Source organism: Diuraphis noxia, unplaced genomic scaffold (genome assembly GCF_037042655.1).
Source record: "Diuraphis noxia isolate RWA-SAM2 unplaced genomic scaffold, SU_Dnox_SAM2 contig0005, whole genome shotgun sequence".
Lineage (NCBI taxonomy): Eukaryota > Metazoa > Arthropoda > Insecta > Hemiptera > Aphididae > Diuraphis > Diuraphis noxia.
Window position 1 is genome coordinate 24,157,161 of NW_028301715.1, and position 20,799 is coordinate 24,177,959.

A 20,799-nucleotide genomic window follows, 5' to 3' on the forward strand; every position below is an offset into this window, starting at 1 on the left:
AGTTGTCATTGTTGATAGATGTTATGCTGATAAAAAAAAGCGGGAAAAATAACGACAGCTAAAATGCGTCTCTATCGCATAGAACGATAGAACAGTACTATAGGTAGAAACTTTGGCAAACCTGTAAATTAGTTTTTTTATTCATCAATTTAAAAAAATATCCGCTCTCAGAGTGCTTTAATTACCCTGCTTTGTTTTCAATAATTAATGAAACTTTAAAAATATTTAGATTTATATTACAAATTACAATCTGTATGTGTTACCTCCATACAATGAGTAGGACGTTTGAAACTCATTATACAGAAAGCTTTTACTGAAACGTAAATAATCAACAATTGGTAGTTATTGTTCGGGAAAAATAAAAACTGAGAATTGTACGGCAGCTAATATTATTTATTTTGCTAAAACTTAATTAAATAATAATACAATAGAAAAATCAGTCATAACTTGATACTCTATATCTATATACATCTTATATACATTAAAAAAATCACAGAATGGAATGTTTTACACAGCAGTATATACAAAATATTTACAAAACAAATAACATAGAATCACATTTTTAAAAGAATTAGTCGACTTCTTCGATGGTAGGTCCTCCGGGACGGGATCCAGGGAAACCATTGGAGCCGGGATGAGGCGCGTTGCCGCCGCCGGCTTGTCCCGCTCCGTGTATTTTCATCATTAGCGCCGAGCAGCTCTTTTGGATCTCCTTTAGTTTGTGCTCGTACTCTTCTTTGTCTGCCAACTGATTGTTGTCCAACCACTGGATGACCGCGTCACATTCCCGCTTGCCCGTGTTCTTTTCGGACTCGGTCAGCTTGTCACCTGCCTCGTCCAACGCTTGTTTAACACTAAACACGTAGCTCTCCAACTGATTCTTGGCCGCGATCTTGAGTTTTTGTCGTTCGTCCTCTTCTTTGTACCGTTCGGCCTCGCTGAGCATACGATCGATTTCGGCCTGAGACAGGCGGCCCTTGTCGTTCTTGATGACGATATTCTTAGAACGACCAGAGCTGTTATCCTTGGCCGACACGTTCAATATACCGTTGGCATCCATATCGAAAGTCACCTCAATCTTGGGCGTACCTCTTGGTGCCGGAGGTATGCCAGTCAGGTCGAAAGTTCCCAACAGGTTGTTGTCTTTGGTCATGGCCCTTTCTCCTTCAAACACCTGGATGGTGACGGCCGGTTGGTTGTCCGCGTACGTGGTGAACGTTTGGGTTTGTTTACACGGAATGGTGGAATTGCGTTCGACGATCTTGGTCATCACGCCGCCCGCCGTCTCGATGCCCAGCGACAGCGGAGTGACGTCCACGAGCAACACGTCTTGAATCGCAGAACTCGTGTCACCGCCGAGTATGGCCGCCTGTACCGCGGCGCCGTAAGCAACTGCCTCGTCCGGGTTGATTGACAGGTTGAGCGGTTTGCCGCAGAAATAGTTTTGCAGTAGACTCTGGATCTTCGGGATCCTCGTCGAACCGCCCACCAGCACTATGTCGTGTATGTCTCCTTTGTCCAACTTGGCGTCCGCCAATGCCTTCTCAACCGGCTGCAACGTCGATCTGAACAGATCTGCGCACAGCTCCTCGAAACGCGCTCGGGACACTCGCGTGTAGAAATCGACGCCTTCCATCAGAGCATCGATCTCTATTGTGGCCTCCGAACTAGACGACAGGGTCCTCTTGGCCCGTTCTGCTGCTGTCCTCAACCGTCTCAACGCTCTGGGATTCTTGTGAACGTCCTTTTTGAATTTCCTCTTGAACTCTTCGGCCAAATGAGACACCAGTCGGCTGTCAAAGTCTTCGCCGCCCAAGTGGGTGTCACCCGCCGTTGACTTCACTTCGAATATCGAACCCTCGTCGATCTGCAGAACGGACACATCGAACGTGCCGCCACCCAGGTCGAATATCAACACGTTCCTCTCACCTTTCAGGTTCTTGTCAAGACCGTAAGCCAAAGCCGCAGCCGTCGGTTCGTTGATTATTCGCATCACGTTCAGGCCGGCTATGGCGCCCGCGTCCTTGGTCGCTTGTCTCTGCGAATCGTTGAAATACGCCGGCACCGTGATCACGGCGTCCGTCACGGAACGGCCCAAATACGCTTCGGCGGTCTCCTTCATTTTCGTCAGCACCATCGAACTGATTTCTTCCGGAGCGAATACCTTCCGTTCTCCCTTGAATTCAACTTGAATCTTGGGCTTACCGTAATCGTTTACCACTTTGAACGGCCAGTGTTTGATGTCCGCTTGCGTCTTTTCGTCGTCAAATCGACGGCCGATCAACCGTTTGGCGTCGAACACCGTATTCACAGGGTTCATCGCCACCTGGTTCTTGGCAGCGTCGCCGATCAACCGTTCGGTGTCGGTGAACGCCACATAACTCGGCGTGGTCCTATTTCCTTGATCGTTGGCGATTACCTCAACTTTTCCGTGTTGCCAGATACCCACACAAGAATAGGTGGTACCCAGGTCGATACCAATCGCTGTTCTTTTCGCCATTTCGCCAATTAAGTTGTCAAACTTTTGTCACACGCACAATGATTACGATAAAGAATTACGAAGATCAAACGTTAGGTAGTATTTACGTTTCAAAATAATGAAAGTACAGTACAAGTGAAGTAAAATAGTACCGCAATAATCGAATATACGAATTAAAATCGCACTGGTAAATAACACTAAAAATCGCAAAAGATTGTGTAGGTTCGTTGTATGTCGTACAATGAATCGCACTGTTACCGCTTCGAATTCAAACTGTTGCAGTGTGGCGCGCGTTTAGCGTTTATATAGTCGACCGAACGCCACCGAACGTTCTAGAATGTTCGATGTGTTTCGCGAGCACACCCGTTACCGATGCGCCGTCCCCCTACCGCTCCGGCCCACCATTTCTAGTGATTGTGCCGCTCGGTAATAATATTGTTTTCAGTTTTCACTATACGTCTTCCATATAAATATAATGCAACAATGATCACCGAACATTCGAGAATTTTCTCTCGAAAAATCTCGTAACTTCAATATAGTGCTCACATCCACACGATAATAATCGAATGAATAATTTTTAAACGATAATTATACATTTAGATTCTATTACAAATATAAATAATACATACATATATATGTATATATGGGTGGGTCTTAGGCAGGGCTCAGATTTTATATAGTACTATATATAAATAACTGAAATATGTGTTGTGTTAAACTTGTTTTACAAATTATGCTCTAAACCAGGGATGTAGTGGAGGTTAGGTTTTAAGTTAAAAACATGCGTACCTATACCCACTTCACAAAAATTGTTTTAAACTAGCTGACAGAAGTATTATATTATATATTAGATAAATAAATATACTTTATAATAATATTATGTAATTACATTGTTAAGGTTATTATAATTTTAAATCAACTTAATAAAATAATAACTAATTATATGTTATTAATTTATATTATTGAAAGGTGGTGGAGGTGGAGGGGTTGATGCAGGCCGTAGCCAGACCAAATTTTCTGATGGGGCAAAGCAAGCTTTAGGGGGGGGGGGGGCGTTATATATAAAACAATGTCTGTCTAATATTTTTAAGGTGATGGCAACGCCCTTTCCGACCGTGGCTATACGGGCCTGGTTAATGACAAAAGCTGCCACATATGTAGCATACTCACAAATAACTTTAGGACTACATGCCTACTCTAAACACATAAAAATATGAAAAATGTAAATATATTCTTTTTAGAATTAAAAATTACTATTATTCATAAATATATAAAATAGATACATACAATTACGAAATAAAACTTCATTAGCACACCCATAGGCGGCACTTGGTAGAAACTTATATGGGTGCAAACGTTTATAGTAAAAACATTCACAAATCCATAGGGAAGTTGCCACCCAGTACCTCCTAATATATAACTATTGCTACAACAAATGTAGTTAAAAAAATTTCTTTATTAATAACTATTAATTGGGGCTCTGTATTTCAAATATGTACATGAATGATGAATATGTAAAAATATTATTAAAAAACAACTTTTTATTTTGTAAATATATTATTATTATTATTTTAACATTTAATCACGGACTAAGATTTTAGTCCGTACAATTAATTGAGTAATCAGATATAAAATATTGAAATGATCCATAGTGATTTTTTATTTTCAAAATTACATTATATCAATATAATTATTGTTAACAATAAAATAATTAAAATATTTTTACTGTTGTGATTATCTGTATGTGGGTGCAAAATTATACTTATGCCCCCCAAGAAAAATTGTCGTGGGTGCAACTGCATCCTCGAGCCACCCCTAGATGCCGCCTATGAGCACACCCGTTACCGCTGCGCTGCCCAACACTATACCGCTACCACGGTAGTTAGGACCGTATTTATGAATATGTTATATGATACAACTGTTGTTCTAACTTCTAAGATACAATAGATGTGTTAAAGAACATTCTAGAATTTTCTACATGTTCCATGTTTATTGTTTTTTTTTCATTATGTGTTTCTCTCCAGTCACTTTCAAACGTCTCTATATTTGTGTTTATGTTTTTGATTATAATTTTTAGGCAGGTAAGGAACATGTATAGGAATAAAAAGCATTCGGGTTTTTGAGGCCCAACATTATAATTTTATTATTTATTTAATATAATTAATTAAACAGTAGCGCTTATCCTTATGCCCAAACTCAAATAGTAGGGTGATTTAGTTAGGCCAGAATATTCTTAAGTGTGAATAAAAATAAATTATTATTATTGAGAATTAAAAAGTTATATGTATAAAATGATATTTATAAGATTTAATATATTTCATGTAATTAATTGAACCCAATTAAGATTTTAAGGTTAATGAGAAGATAGTTTGAATTAACGAATAAGAAGAAATAAATCAAAATAATATCATATACTAATAAAATAATTATTAAAATTTTTATTTAAGCTGTAGTTATATATAATTATTTTGTAAATTTCTTATGGTAATGTTATATAATTTAAATTAATGAAATATTGATGGCGGAAACTCTAAAAACTAAAGAACTCAATTCATGTAATTCATGTTAATTATTTTATCTTTGAGTTAAAAAATAATTTTAAAGATTTCATTAGTTCTTGAATTTTTCATCTTTTATTTTCTTGATAACTTTACATACCGGATATATATCCCCGGGCGTTACACGTTTCCACCAAAAGTAGACCTTCCCATTTCCACCAATACCGACCCGTTTCCACCAAAGGTGTATTTTTCCCTTTTCCACCAATATCCGTTACCACCAAATGAGATCTACCAATAATTAAACCACGGTTAATTTACAAAAATAATTTGTATACTACGTTATATTGAAATCTTTAATACAGCACCTAATAAGTTTATTTAAAATACTAATGTTGGATTGAAAAAAATTGTATATTAGTGTATTTAGTTATGTATATATTGTATCTACTTATACCTATATATAGTTATATATAGTATAATATTATATATTATATATATAATATTATATATTATATATAGGTATATATAGTTGGTTGATATTTTTTTTCAATCGTAGAATATAGTAGTACCTATATACAATTTTTTTTTTTTTGTAAAAACGTGGTAAATAATTTTATTTGGTGGAAACAGATATTGGTGGAGAAGGGAGAGATAACCTTTTGGTGAAAACAGGTATTGGTGGAAAAGGGAAGGTACACTTTTGGTGGAAATGGGTATCGTCCATATCCCCTGGTAGTTGGAAAATAAATCCCCGCAAAAATAATCCGCGCATTAGGAAAAAAAAATCCCCAGTAGCATATTATTTTATAAATTGTAATATTGTACATTATGTTATTTTATAAAAATGGTCTTATACCCTAAAAAAAACAATATTAATAAATATATATACATATATATATGTTAGTTGTTACATGTATTATACTTATGGTGACCAGACGTACTCTTCTTCGCAGGACAGTACTCTTTTTTTGATGTGTGTCCTAGTGTCCTTAACAATAGTGTTAAGTACATGAAATTGTACTCTTTTTAAAAAAAAAATATAAGCTAATACGTGTTTATGAGTTTTTACTGTTTTTATATTTTGAGTATTACCACCGTTTAGATATTTACAACAATGGACATACCAAATAACTAACATAATTGAAGATAATCTTTGAAAATTTTACACTTGGTATTTTTACCTTTAAAAAATAATTTATACTTTAGTTTAGGTTTACTTAAAAAATCTTAAATTTAAAATATTTTCATCTTAGACACACACCAAATTAGTTGACATAATTTCAAATAATACGTTTTAATTGTTGATTATAGGAAAAAAATAATAGAGTAATCAGATAAAAAAACAAATTATATAAATAGAGATGACCCATGGCCGCTAATAGTTAATAGCTATATGGTATGGACAAAATGGGTAGAAAAGTACACACATCGGTTAATTATGATAGAGGAGGACCTAAGTTTTAAAATGTACTTTTTTTTTGGATTTTTATATCTGGTCACCTTAATTATACTATACTATATTATGTTTAGAAAATGTATGCCACGATGGTTAAACTTTCGGCATTTTCAACAGTATACTCAAAATAAACGCAATCAAGATGTATTCCCAACTGACCAATTAATTGTTATTTGTTTCAGTTCCGGTATAAGGTAGTATAGACAGTAGATACCACGCATCCTATAATCATCGTAGCTCGTAGATAAATGATCTTATAATCACATTAATTTTAATTTACATTTAATTATTATTATTATAAGTTCGTGGCTGACTAGGTAATATAAGCATATCTATATACTACATGCATGCATTTTTTAAACACATAATATAGGATAAAATAACAATTTTAAAATAATACCTATATAATATTAATTTTATTTCTAGTATACCTATCGTATACATAAAATATGCTGGGGATTTTTTTCCGTAATTCATATTCTCTTTAAAAATCAAAAATACGATGCCAATATTTAATATTCTTTTTAAAACCAACAAATATTCTCATTAAATTATCTGAGATAATTAAAAATATACAAAAATAATCAATCAACATCAATATAATATGCTTTATTATGCAATATTTTTAATTTTTGTTCTACAATATTTATTTTATTAATTTGTTAGGTGTATACGTATTACATATTATTACGTATACCTACGTGCTACACATGCGTTTTTCAAAATTAACGACTATTTTATTTTGTAAGGGTGTCATGTAACCAGGCGTGCACCCAGAATTTTTGTTTGGGGGGGGACTTAATAATATTTATATTATATATATATATATATATATATATATATATATATAATAATGTATAATTTAATGAAAAAAAATGGACCCTAAAACCGGGGCTTGGGTGCGCCACTAGCCACTGCATGTAACTTAAAATAACAATCATAATTAAATATGTGGGTAAATGCAAAAGTGCTAAACACATTTGTTGATCTTATATTAGTATGAAAACTGCCAGCATTGCAATAGTTATTCACATGCTTATAGTGTACCGAACGGCGACTTATGATAGGTGCTATAATACTGTGTATTTTCTTTTTATCAGTGATCCAAAAAAAAAAGCAGGTAAGTCGTGGATGTCGCTCTGCTGTACAGTAGGTTATACTGTAATGGATGTGATTAAATTTGAATGCAATGATAGGTATCATTGTATACGAAATACGATTCTTAACGGAGATGATTTGTCAGTCTAGGATATATTATATTTAAATATTGTCATATTATATTCTATTTTGAAACAAATATTTTTTTTTTCAATTAAGACGCATTTTTCATAAGGCATGGTTAATCAATTAGTGTAGTTATCATGTAGTTATCATAATTCATAATACCTAATATTATCATAGATATACATATACCTGGTTTGAGGATAAATTGTTATCGTTACGCTATTCCGTAAAAATTTAAAATTCAAACGCACTTAAAAATTTTCCTATAATGATGCTTCGAGTTTTCTCTATAGCTACTTGAAGGAAAACTTATGGACGACTTAGTGTTGTATTTTTAATTCTTATTTATAAACGCAAACAATTTTATGATTTTTCAACTTCCAAATTTTCGACAGATTTCGTAAAATTTTGAACTATAAACGCTTATTAAAAAAAATTATGACTTACGATTTTTAATTTTTTTTAGCTACAATAAGAACAACTCATAAGGAACCTTGTATTAAATTTTCAAGTTTTTTTGGTCGTACAACATTTTTTTACTGACACTTCAAAAAAAAATTCTCAAAAAAATTTAAAATTTCAGTGGTCTATAAATAACTCAAAAAAAGTCAAATTTTTTGAAAATTAAACTGTATCTAGATAACACTAACATAAACATTTGGTGAAAATTTCAAGTATTTACAGTGATTATTTTTTGAATTACAACCATATAAAACATAGGCGTGCACAGGCCTCTTTTTCAGGATATGCAGAAGGCTGACAATAGCTGCGTTTAGACCAAGAAGATTAAGGACAGTTTTTGAACACGCCCTGAAAGTTATTTTAAGCTCGTAAAATTCTGATAATATGTACCTATACACAATTCACAAATATTGAAAAAACCTACTGTTTAATTAAAAAAATATTGTAATGAATACCATTACATAATACAAGAAGTATGTATTTCGCAAATACTTGGTAGTTGATAACTGATAACTGGATGTTTCAATCTTCCAGAGTCGATGTTCACCTCTCACAGAACTTCAGGGTATGCAGCTGCATACCCTGCATACCCCCTGCGCACGCCTATGATATAAAAGAATCGATTTTTTTGAAAACTGTTGGAAAATGTTTACTTTTGACCTCTATAATGCACCAAGGATATTCACTTTTACATCGGAAACCACCCCCAAAGTTTGAAATTGAAGCATTATTTCGACTAGTTATGCTGAACACAGACACAAAAACAAACATAAAAAAAAGAAAAAAAAACACACATCAATACAAATCACTTAATTCAGAATCTAAAAAATTGTAAATTTAAATAAAATATTTCGGGTACCGTTATATTTGTAATTATGAGTGCACAATCAGATTAGTAGGTATATATATATAAATATTTTGGATTTGAATTTGCTTTAATAAGAATAACGATTATAAATTGAAGTTGTGTTTTTATTATTTATTTAATCACGAATGGAATAAGTGTAGATTTATACGAAAACGGACACAAGTCCCAAAAGTCAAAAATATTATTAGTGCCTACTGCCTATACTGATGATTGAGTATGATAACTAGCAAAATATTCTTCTTCGTGTGTTTGCTCAACTGAATGTTATTCTAGACGCCTGCCATATTATTATTACTCATCTGACGAACGTTTATCAGCAGCCCCGTCTCTTTTACAGGATCCCTAGTCCCCCCTACATGGCCTACATTCTACATATGCCCGTATATGGTCATTTCCGTGGTCATCAGTTTGGTATGGCATGCACGTCGAGTACACGATGACTGAATACTGATGTACACAAAATTCGTAGAAGATAAATAATAACAACATATATTATTATGATGTTATTTTACTAACTGCCTAATCGTACAATTCTGTAACTATGATAATGTCCAATCAATCTCTTTTCTTATATAGAAAAATCCCGTGTCACAATATTTGTCCGGGATGGCGGGATGAACTCAGAAAACTACTGGACCGATCTTCTGATCTTGATGAAATTTTTTACACTGTATGTAATTTGGTCTAACTTAAAAGATAGGATAGGTTTTTTCTCGATCATAGATCTTCAATATTTTTTTATTGCAATAATCGTGAAAAAGAAAGTTATAGAATATTCTAGAAAATTCCACAATGTTCGAGAATAGAGAGTGACGTCGAATAAAATGTTCGCTAATGCTTCGTTCTAGAAAGTAGAAATATCAATCTTCAATAAAGATAAAAAAAAGACGAAGTTTGGTACGACGTGTTCGTCAGTATTCAGTATTCTTTAGTTGTGATCTAAGGGGCATCTATGTAAATTAAGTGAAGTGTAAGTGTAGTGAACCATTTAACTGAAGTTATGAATATTGTATACAGTTTTATTTTTTATTCGGCATTTTTGGAGTTGGAAATTCGTGGTTTTGGCTGCCCCCCTCATTTTCTCATGTATTGAATACCGTCCCGTCTAACTTTTATCTTAAAGTGACGTGGAAGGGATCTCCGACCTGTGCCTTTGTAGACATCAACGGTTTTCGTTACGCCCTCATTTTCCTGTGTGCTGAATAGTATAAAGAAATAAATAAACAGGATAAAGAATGTCCACTATGGAGTTGGAAAATCTATGTTTTTCCAATAGGAAACTAATATATATTGCATGCTCACGTGATTAACCAAAAATATTGTGCACTAAATTATTATTATTATTATAAATTGTTATAATTCAAAATAATATAAGTATTTATTATTCTGTCATTCCTCAGGACAACCAAAATAGATAAATACATTTAAGTAGTATAAATATAGTCAACAGCCCTTATTATTGTAATTAATAAGTAATAGAATAATGTAAATTATGTATAAAGCTAATTGCCCATGTCGCCGAAGCTATAAAGATCAATGATAAAAAAAAAGTCTTTATTAAAAATAGTTAAAAATCTACATAATTAAAAAATTAAATATTTTTATAATATACATATTTAGAAAGAACATTTGTAATTTACTCATTCATTGGAAACTATCCTTGACTATATGAGATGAATAAAATATAAAGTAAAAAAATTATATGTTGGTTTGTGTTTGATTTAAAATTTTAAACTCTTTTAAAACTTTTTACCCATCCCTTTCAAATTTTGACGTAACATTATTTTCTTAACCCCGTAGGTTATTAGATCGATCAAAATGATTATATTTTTATTAGTGACATAAATATTAATTTGGCATATTAAAATACAATTAAAACAGATGGCTTCGCATCAAAATTCCAGCCCTGTACTCATTACTCATTACCTAGTATTTACATAATCATTATTAATATTAAATTAAATCTTTTTATATTATATATATTTAGAAAGAACATTTGTAATTTACTCAGTCATTGGAGACTATCCTTGGCTATATGAGATGAATAAAATTATTGTAAAAAAAAAGCGGGAAAGTGGGTATCGCTCTGTTGTACATTAGGTGGTGGGGTGGACCTCTGACTAGGGTAGGTTAGATTTGAATGCAATGATAGGTATCATTGTATAGGTAAAACGATTCTAAACGGAGATGATTTGTCAGTCCCGGATATATTATATTTAAAATTTAAATATTGTTATATGTTCTATTTTGAAACAAATATATTATTTTTCAATTAGGACGCATTTTGAATAAGGCATGGTTAATCAATTTTTCCAAAAACATTGCATGTAGATGTAGTTATCATAATTTATAATACCTTATATGGTATAAACAATATGTTAAGAGCCTGGTATTAAATTTTCAAGATTTTCTACTCAAAAAACAAATTTTTATCGATTTTAATTTAAAAAAAACTAATAATGATCGAAAATTGCATATACCTATGGGCTATGACTAGTTCAACTGAAAACAAAATTTTTTGAAAATTTCATGGTAGATAGAATATACTTACATAAACATTTGGTGAAAATTTCATGTATCAATGGTCATTTGTTTTAAAGTTACATCAAAAATCAAAATCGATTTTGTCGAAAACTGATTGTACGTAAAATTTCCTGTTTTTCTCTTAACTTTTAGTTTGTTTATCCCGATTATTTAGAAAAATATTAAGAATTTTTTATTTTTGACCCCCCAAAGTACCAACTATATTCACATTCTGATCGAATAAGGTACTGAAGTCAAAAATCGAAGCACTTTTATTGCCCCAAAACTTGATGACAGACACAAAAAAGAAAATATTCATGGTTTTGACGAAATTTTGTCAATATTTGAACTTCAAATAATAATTTTAAAAAATTGTATCTATTCATTCTTATAATTTTTTAAACATTATAAGAATAACTTATGAGGAACTTTGTATTAAATTTTCAAGTTTTTATAAAGGACCAAAAAAATTTTATCGACAATTCAAAACAAAATTTTCAGACAAATTGAAAATTTCAGTCCTCTATATAAATATCTCAAAAAAAGTCAAAATTTTTTGAAAATTAAATCATGTATAAAGAATATGCCAATCTAAATAACTGGTAAAATTTTCAAGTATCTACGACTTATACTTTTTGAATAATAACAAATGTTTAAAATCGTTTAAGGATAAATCGTTATCGTTACGCTATTTCGTAAAAATTTAAAATTCAAACGCACCTGAAATTTTTCCAATAATGACGCTTCGAGTTTTCTCTATAGCTATTTGAAGGAAAACTTAGTGTTGTATTTTTAATCCTTAGTTATAAACACAAACATTTTTATGATTTTTAACTTCAAAATTACTTGCAAATTTTCGCGTTTTCGACAGATTTCGTAAAATTTTGAACTATAAACGCTTATTAAAAAAAATTGTGACTTATGATTTTTAATTTTTTTTTAACTACAATAAGAACAACTCAAAAGGAACCTTGTATCAAATGTTCAAGTTTTTTTGTTCATCCAACATTTTTTTACCGACCCTTCAAAAAAAAATTATCATAAAAATCGAAAATTTCAGTGGTCTATAAATAACTCAAAAAAAGTCAAAAATTTTTGATAACTAATATAAACTGTATATAGATATCACTAACATAAACATTTGGTGAAAATTTCAAGTATTTATAGTGATTAGTTTTTGAATTAAAACCATATAAAAAAATCGATTTTTTTGAAAACTGTTGGAAAATGTTTACTTTTGACCTCTATAATGCATCAAGGATATTCACTTCTACATCGGAAACCACCCCCAAAGTTTGAATTTGAAGCATTATTTCGACTAGTAATGCTGTACACAGACACAAAAAAAAACACACATACACATCATTGTAAAATCAATACATTCATCACTTCTTTCAGAAACTAAAATTTTTCTGTTGGTTTGTGTTTGATTTAAACTCTTTTAAAATTGTTTACCCATCACTTTTAAATTTTGACGTAATATTATTTTCTTAACCCTGTAAATTATTAAATCGGTCAAAACGATTTTATCTTTATTGGTGACATAAATATTAATTTGACATATTAAAATGCACTTAAAAAATATGCCTTCGCATCAAAATCCCAGTCCTGTACTCATTACTCATTGCCTTTAGTATCTACCTAATCATTATTAATATTATTTCTTATTAGTTATTAGTTTATTACTAATAAATTATTATATATTTATTCATTTATGATGGAATTAAAGCGATCACTTGGCCCGTTGATGATGCAGTATGTAATCGTGCAAATCCGTTGAAGCCTATACTTGACGGACTCTTGGTATTTACTATTCAAGTACCTGAAGTACCTACCTAATTAAATAAATGAACAAGCTATTTAAGCTATGAAATATTTTATTCTTATTATTAATTGAATAATGTTTTATATTATATATTGTGTAACCAATTAGTTATTATTACCGATTCATTAAATTCTAATAATTTTTTTTTCGTATGGCGCTATGTCAGGGAATAGGCACAAAGGCCTAGTTCGGACACCTATATATTCGTTCTAATAATTAATTTTATTATTTTAATAATATTTAGTATAGTTGTATGGAGCATCATAAAATGCCTCCTTATTAAACAAATACATATGAATAATAAAAATATTTTTTTTTGGATTTTATAGACTTAAAGTACTATATAAATATAGCTACGGTAATTAACTTTAACATATAACCTAAATTATTTTACCTGAATTTATCATTAATTAATTCTTTAAATATTCCAGCCAATCCTCAATATATCCTTTCCTGCAATTCTCAATCTGTTAATTTATTCAACCAGGCTGGTTTCAGAATTTAAATTTAGAAAAAAAAATGTTTTTCTAATTTAGTAGATATTATATATTCATATTAAGTGTATTATAATTGTCGATACTATTGGTTCTCACCAAATTTCTTGAATAAAAGAATCCAATTTTCTTTTATATAGAGACATTCATCGAATAAATTATTCTTATTTGTTAGCTTTAAAAAAGGTACGTATAATTTTATTAATCGTATATGAAGAAAAAAGTAATAGATTTCTAACTAAATTATGTTACCTTCTTATATTTTAATTACAATATACCATATGTGGTACCTCCATACAATGAGTAGAACGTTTGAAACTCATTATACAGAAAGCTTTTACTGAAACGTAAATAATCAACAGTTGGTAGTTATTGTTCGGGAAAAATAAAAACTGAGAATTGTACGGCAGCTAATAATATTTATTTTGCTAAAACTTAATTAAATAATAATACAATAGAAAAATCAGTCATAACTTGATACTCTATATCTATATACATCTTATATACATTAAAAAAATCACAGAATGGAATGTTTTACACAGCAGTATATACAAAATATTTACAAAACAAATAACATAGAATCACATTTTTAAAAGAATTAGTCGACTTCTTCGATGGTAGGTCCTCCGGGACGGGATCCAGGGAAACCATTGGAGCCGGGATGAGGCGCGTTGCCGCCGCCGGCTTGTCCCGCTCCGTGTATTTTCATCATTAGCGCCGAGCAGCTCTTTTGGATCTCCTTTAGTTTGTGCTCGTACTCTTCTTTGTCTGCCAACTGATTGTTGTCCAACCACTGGATGACCGCGTCACATTCCCGCTTGCCCGTGTTCTTTTCGGACTCGGTCAGCTTGTCACCTGCCTCGTCCAACGCTTGTTTAACACTAAACACGTAGCTCTCCAACTGATTCTTGGCCGCGATCTTGAGTTTTTGTCGTTCGTCCTCTTCTTTGTACCGTTCGGCCTCGCTGAGCATACGATCGATTTCGGCCTGAGACAGGCGGCCCTTGTCGTTCTTGATGACGATATTCTTAGAACGACCAGAGCTGTTATCCTTGGCCGACACGTTCAATATACCGTTGGCATCCATATCGAAAGTCACCTCAATCTTGGGCGTACCTCTTGGTGCCGGAGGTATGCCAGTCAGGTCGAAAGTTCCCAACAGGTTGTTGTCTTTGGTCATGGCCCTTTCTCCTTCAAACACCTGGATGGTGACGGCCGGTTGGTTGTCCGCGTACGTGGTGAACGTTTGGGTTTGTTTACACGGAATGGTGGAATTGCGTTCGACGATCTTGGTCATCACGCCGCCCGCCGTCTCGATGCCCAGCGACAGCGGAGTGACGTCCACGAGCAACACGTCTTGAATCGCAGAACTCGTGTCACCGCCGAGTATGGCCGCCTGTACCGCGGCGCCGTAAGCAACTGCCTCGTCCGGGTTGATTGACAGGTTGAGCGGTTTGCCGCAGAAATAGTTTTGCAGTAGACTCTGGATCTTCGGGATCCTCGTCGAACCGCCCACCAGCACTATGTCGTGTATGTCTCCTTTGTCCAACTTGGCGTCCGCCAATGCCTTCTCAACCGGTTGCAATGTCGATCTGAACAGATCTGCGCACAGCTCCTCGAAACGCGCTCGGGACACTCGCGTGTAGAAATCGACGCCTTCCATCAGAGCATCGATCTCTATTGTGGCCTCCGAACTAGACGACAGGGTCCTCTTGGCCCGTTCTGCTGCTGTCCTCAACCGTCTCAACGCTCTGGGATTCTTGTGAACGTCCTTTTTGAATTTCCTCTTGAACTCTTCGGCCAAATGAGACACCAGTCGGCTGTCAAAGTCTTCGCCGCCCAAGTGGGTGTCACCCGCCGTTGACTTCACTTCGAATATCGAACCCTCGTCGATCTGCAGAACGGACACATCGAACGTGCCGCCACCCAGGTCGAATATCAACACGTTCCTCTCACCTTTCAGGTTCTTGTCAAGACCGTAAGCCAAAGCCGCAGCCGTCGGTTCGTTGATTATTCGCATCACGTTCAGACCGGCTATGGCGCCCGCGTCCTTGGTCGCTTGTCTCTGCGAATCGTTGAAATACGCCGGCACCGTGATCACGGCGTCGGTCACGGAACGGCCCAAATACGCTTCGGCGGTCTCCTTCATTTTCGTCAGCACCATCGAACTGATTTCTTCCGGAGCGAATACCTTCCGTTCTCCCTTGAATTCAACTTGAATCTTGGGCTTACCGTAATCGTTTACCACTTTGAATGGCCAGTGTTTGATGTCCGCTTGCGTCTTTTCGTCGTCAAATCGACGGCCGATCAACCGTTTGGCGTCGAACACCGTATTCACAGGGTTCATCGCCACCTGGTTCTTGGCAGCGTCACCGATCAACCGTTCGGTGTCGGTGAACGCCACATAACTCGGCGTGGTCCTATTTCCTTGATCGTTGGCGATTACCTCAACTTTTCCGTGTTGCCAGATACCCACACAAGAATAGGTGGTACCCAGGTCGATACCAATCGCTGTTCTTTTCGCCATTTCGCCAATTAAGTTGTCAAACTTTTGTCACACGCACAATGATTACGATAAAGAATTACGAAGATCAAACGTTAGGACGTTTCAAAATAATGAAAGTACAGTACAAGTGAAGTAAAATAGTACCGCAATAATCGAATATACGAATTAAAATCGCACTAGTAAATAACACTGAAAATCGCAAAAGATCGTGTAGGTTCGTTGTATGTCGTACAATGAATCGCACTGTTACCGCTTCGAATTCAAACTGTTGCAGTGTGGCGCGCGTTTAGCGTTTATATAGTCGACCGAACGCCACCGAACGTTCTAGAATGTTCGATGTGTTTCGCGAGCACACCCGTTACCGATGCGCCGTCCCCCTACCGCTCCGGCCCACCATTTCTAGTGATTGTGCCGCTCGGTAATAATATTGTTTTCAGTTTTCACTATACGTCTTCCATATAAATATAATGCAACAATGATCACCGAACATTCGAGAATTTTCTCTGTCTTTCTCTGTCTCTCTGGTTGTTATTTTCGCCGAGTTTTCCCACCGTTTGACGTCCAATTTGTTTTTTTTTTATATTGATTTTTAGAACTGTGGAATAAAAATCATTGACGTTAGTTAAAAAATCTCGCAACTTCAATATACTGCTCATATCCACACGAAAATAATCGAATGAATAATTTTTAAACGATAATTATACATTTACTATATTCTATTACAAATATAAATAATACATATATACAGGGTGATTGATTTATCAAACAACACTCATTATTTCAAAAAGTATTGACTTTTTTCAAAATATTTTATACATGGTTTCAGTTGTTAAAAAACCAACGTTTTTATTAAAAAATTATATTTTTAAAAATTTTTATCCTTATCATTTTTTAAGTTTTTTACTTTTTTGAATGACAACAGAGTTTTAATTTCATATTCCAAAGCAGAATATTTTTCTAAGTATTTTGATACATAAAAATCGAATTTGGGGCTAGTAGTTTATGAGTTATAAGTATTTACAGTTTAGACAAGCGGAGTAGTGGACAAACATTTTGCGGGGTAACCACGTACCACTCCACTCTGCCAATCTAAACTTTAAATACTGATAACTCATAAACTACTAGCCCCAAATTCTTTTTATAATTAAAAAAAATACGTATTTACGTATGAACTATGAATGTATTACCATGCATTCAATGAGGAAAATCCAAGACAAAAATGTGGGTCCCTATTTACTATTTATCATATGGATTCAATTAAAATGAAATTTAAATACATTACAACCTTTTTCTATTTTTCATAATATAAAATAGATTCATGAAAATACGAAATAAAACTTTAAACTATGCAAATTAGCAAAAATAACATAAAAAACCTTGATTTTTAAAATATAGAAATAATTGCAGAGTATAATTTCATATAATATGAAGTACACTGTGCATACCTAAATAAAGGAATAGCTCACTCCACTATTTTCATTTATTAACAATAATAATCAAATGCTATAAAATCTGGACAGATCTGAGTCATAAACTCATAGGTAGGAATATAGTACCTATGTACTTAAAATTTATAAAATATAATATATTTATGTATCGTATTTAGTTTTTATTAATTTTAGCAGAACAAATTTAAATTTAAAATTTAAAAAATGTATTATTCGTTAAAATCTAACCAATAAATGTATAAAAATAAATATTAAGCAAACATAATTTAACATGTATTTGTATTTTTAAATATCAAAAATTTTCAAACATTAACAAAATAACAATAATATTTAGTTATATTTTACAATACGTATATTTGATGCAGGGCTTGAAACCAAAAAAAAATTTTCCGATTTCGATTTCGGTTTCGGATAACGGTATATATTTTTTCCGATTTCGATTTCGGTTTTGGATAACGGTATATATTTTTTCCGATTTTGATTTCGGTTTTGAATAACGGTATTTATTTTTTCCGATTTCGTTTTTGTTTTCGAATACCGGTATTTATTTTTTCCGATTTCGTTTTCGGTTTTGGATAACGGTATTTATTTTTTCCGATTTCGTTTTTGTTTTCGAATACCGGTATTTATTTTTTTCCGATTTCGTTTTTGTTTTCGAATACCGGTATTTTTTTTTTCGATTTTGGGTTCATTTTCGTTTCCCGTGGTCCCCACTGGTTGAAAATATTAAACTATTTCACCTTGCGGTAATGCGGTTAGCAGGGGAGCAACACACACCCAAAGAGACTTCTTCATTTAATGAGGTGGCCACTAAAACTTCAACACTAAATTATATTAATAGTTAATACTATAATTCTATAGTGGACAGTCAGAAAAATCTTACTCTAATGGGCGTCCATTGGACTTTACTATGTGTCCATTTGGACACAAATAACATCCTTAAATAATGGCGACACAAAGCGTGCAGTCCTAAATTTGAAGTGTGCACATGAATCTGAGATGTATACTAACTACTAGTAAAATATAAGTTACATCTTACATAACAACACAGCAATTTGAAAAGTAAAATAAAATATTTTACTAGTAACTACTGAAAAATTGGGCGAGACCGTTTTCGACCAAAAACGTACCCTTCCCTTTTCGGCCGATTCACTTTTCGACCAAATTTAAAAAACATCGATTCCCTTTTCGACCAAAACAAAAAGTTTTGTAATATGATATGTAAAATAAAGAAAATAATATACAATATAATAATATACTTTAGAGTTTAGTTTATACACTACAATACGTACAACGATCAGTCTATCAGGTACATACTACATAATATACTGATATAACTATATATTATGGTAGTAACCATCACAGTCGACGATCACCGATCAAATGATTAATGACAACAATTATATATATATAGGTTTTAATAATTTTCAATATGTACCTATAACATAAAATATAATACCTATATTAAACTTTTTGTATTGTATAATTTTGTTGTTGTATTTTTTTTTAAATATTATACGCATTATGACATATTAACATAACATAGAAATAATGCTAATATACAGGTATTCTATTTTACAAAAATTATATTATTATTATATTTTACATATCATATTACAAAACTTTTTGTTTTGGTCGAAAAGGGAATCGATGTTTTTTAAATTTGGTCGAAAAGTGAATCGGCCGAAAAGGGAAGGGTACGATTTTAGTCGAAAAGGGAATTGGCGTTTTTTTAAATTTGGTCGAAAAGTGAATCGGCCGAAAAGGAAAGGGTACAATTTTGGTCGAAAGGGGAATAGACTTTTTTTAAATTTGGTCGAAAAGTGAATCGGCCGAAAAGGGAAGGGTACGTTTTTGGTCGAAAACGGCTATGCCCGAAAAATTATACAGGGAATATAATGTATATTATTCTCATTACAATGGTCGAATAACAATAATACGTTTTTGTAAAATTATTATTATGTCATGGCGTATTGGCGTCATTATATTCCACCGGGCACCGGCGGTAAAGAAAACAATAAACCCGCAACCGCCACCGCTGCAGTGTGTGGTGTCATGGGGACCTTAACAACTTGGAGTTTGAACCAGACCAAATATAGTAATATACTAATAATATTACCATTGATTTTATAATAGATTTATTATTGTAAGAAGTACAAGTTGTAAGAATAACAACTGTGCTCAGTAATATTGGGCAGTATGTTATACAAATGTGTACAAGTTATATTGATATAGAATTTATGATAAAACTTACAGACTAAAATATTCGTGAAAAATTACAAATCAATTTATTTTTAATTCCGAGATAATATTATTAAAAATTTATAAATTATACACCTGTCACCATAAAATATGATCTAACCTATTTTACATCCTGTTTATTTATAAAATAAATTACCAAAGTACTTACATCAAAGTTATACCTAAACAGTTATAGTTATATATACAATTTAATTAGGCATACGTTACAACATTTTACATTTACATACTATTATGTCATATAAGTTATTAGTTATTACCACGAATTAAGATATATATCTTAATTCGTGGTTATTACTTATTCCTTATAATGAATAGAATATAATACTGTTTATAGAGTATTATATATAAATATTATTATAGTCTAGACTTTAGAGTGAATTTGCAATCTAATTACCCGCATCTCACGACTCCTATATTTATACTTTATTTCCTTCGGACGACCCAACACTCCTCAGTTGACCGTAATTATAACAGCATAGCTATTTAAGTTTAAATGTGATATGTTCATTTTAAATTGTTTTCCGTTTTGGATAACGGTATTTATTTTTTCCGTTTTCGTTTTTGGATTCAAATATCGGTATTTATTTTTTCCGATTTCGTTTTTTGCTTTCAAATATCGGTATTTATTTTTTCCGATTTCGTTTTTGCTCTCGAATATCGGTATTTTTTTTTTTCAATTTCGTTTTCGGTTTTGAATATCGGTATTTAGTTATTAGGATTTCGATTTCGGTTTTGAATACCGTTATTGATT

General features: G+C 32.8%; 2 pseudogenes; both read right to left on the minus strand.

Moving 5' to 3' along the window:
• Positions 1-372: 372 nt before the first annotated feature.
• On the minus strand, positions 373-2,767 carry LOC149055106 (heat shock protein 70 A1 pseudogene; annotated as a pseudogene).
• An 11,464-nt stretch (positions 2,768-14,231) lies between these two features.
• Positions 14,232-16,614, minus strand: LOC107163650 (heat shock protein 70 A1 pseudogene; annotated as a pseudogene).
• Between the last annotated feature and the right edge of the window lie 4,185 nt (positions 16,615-20,799).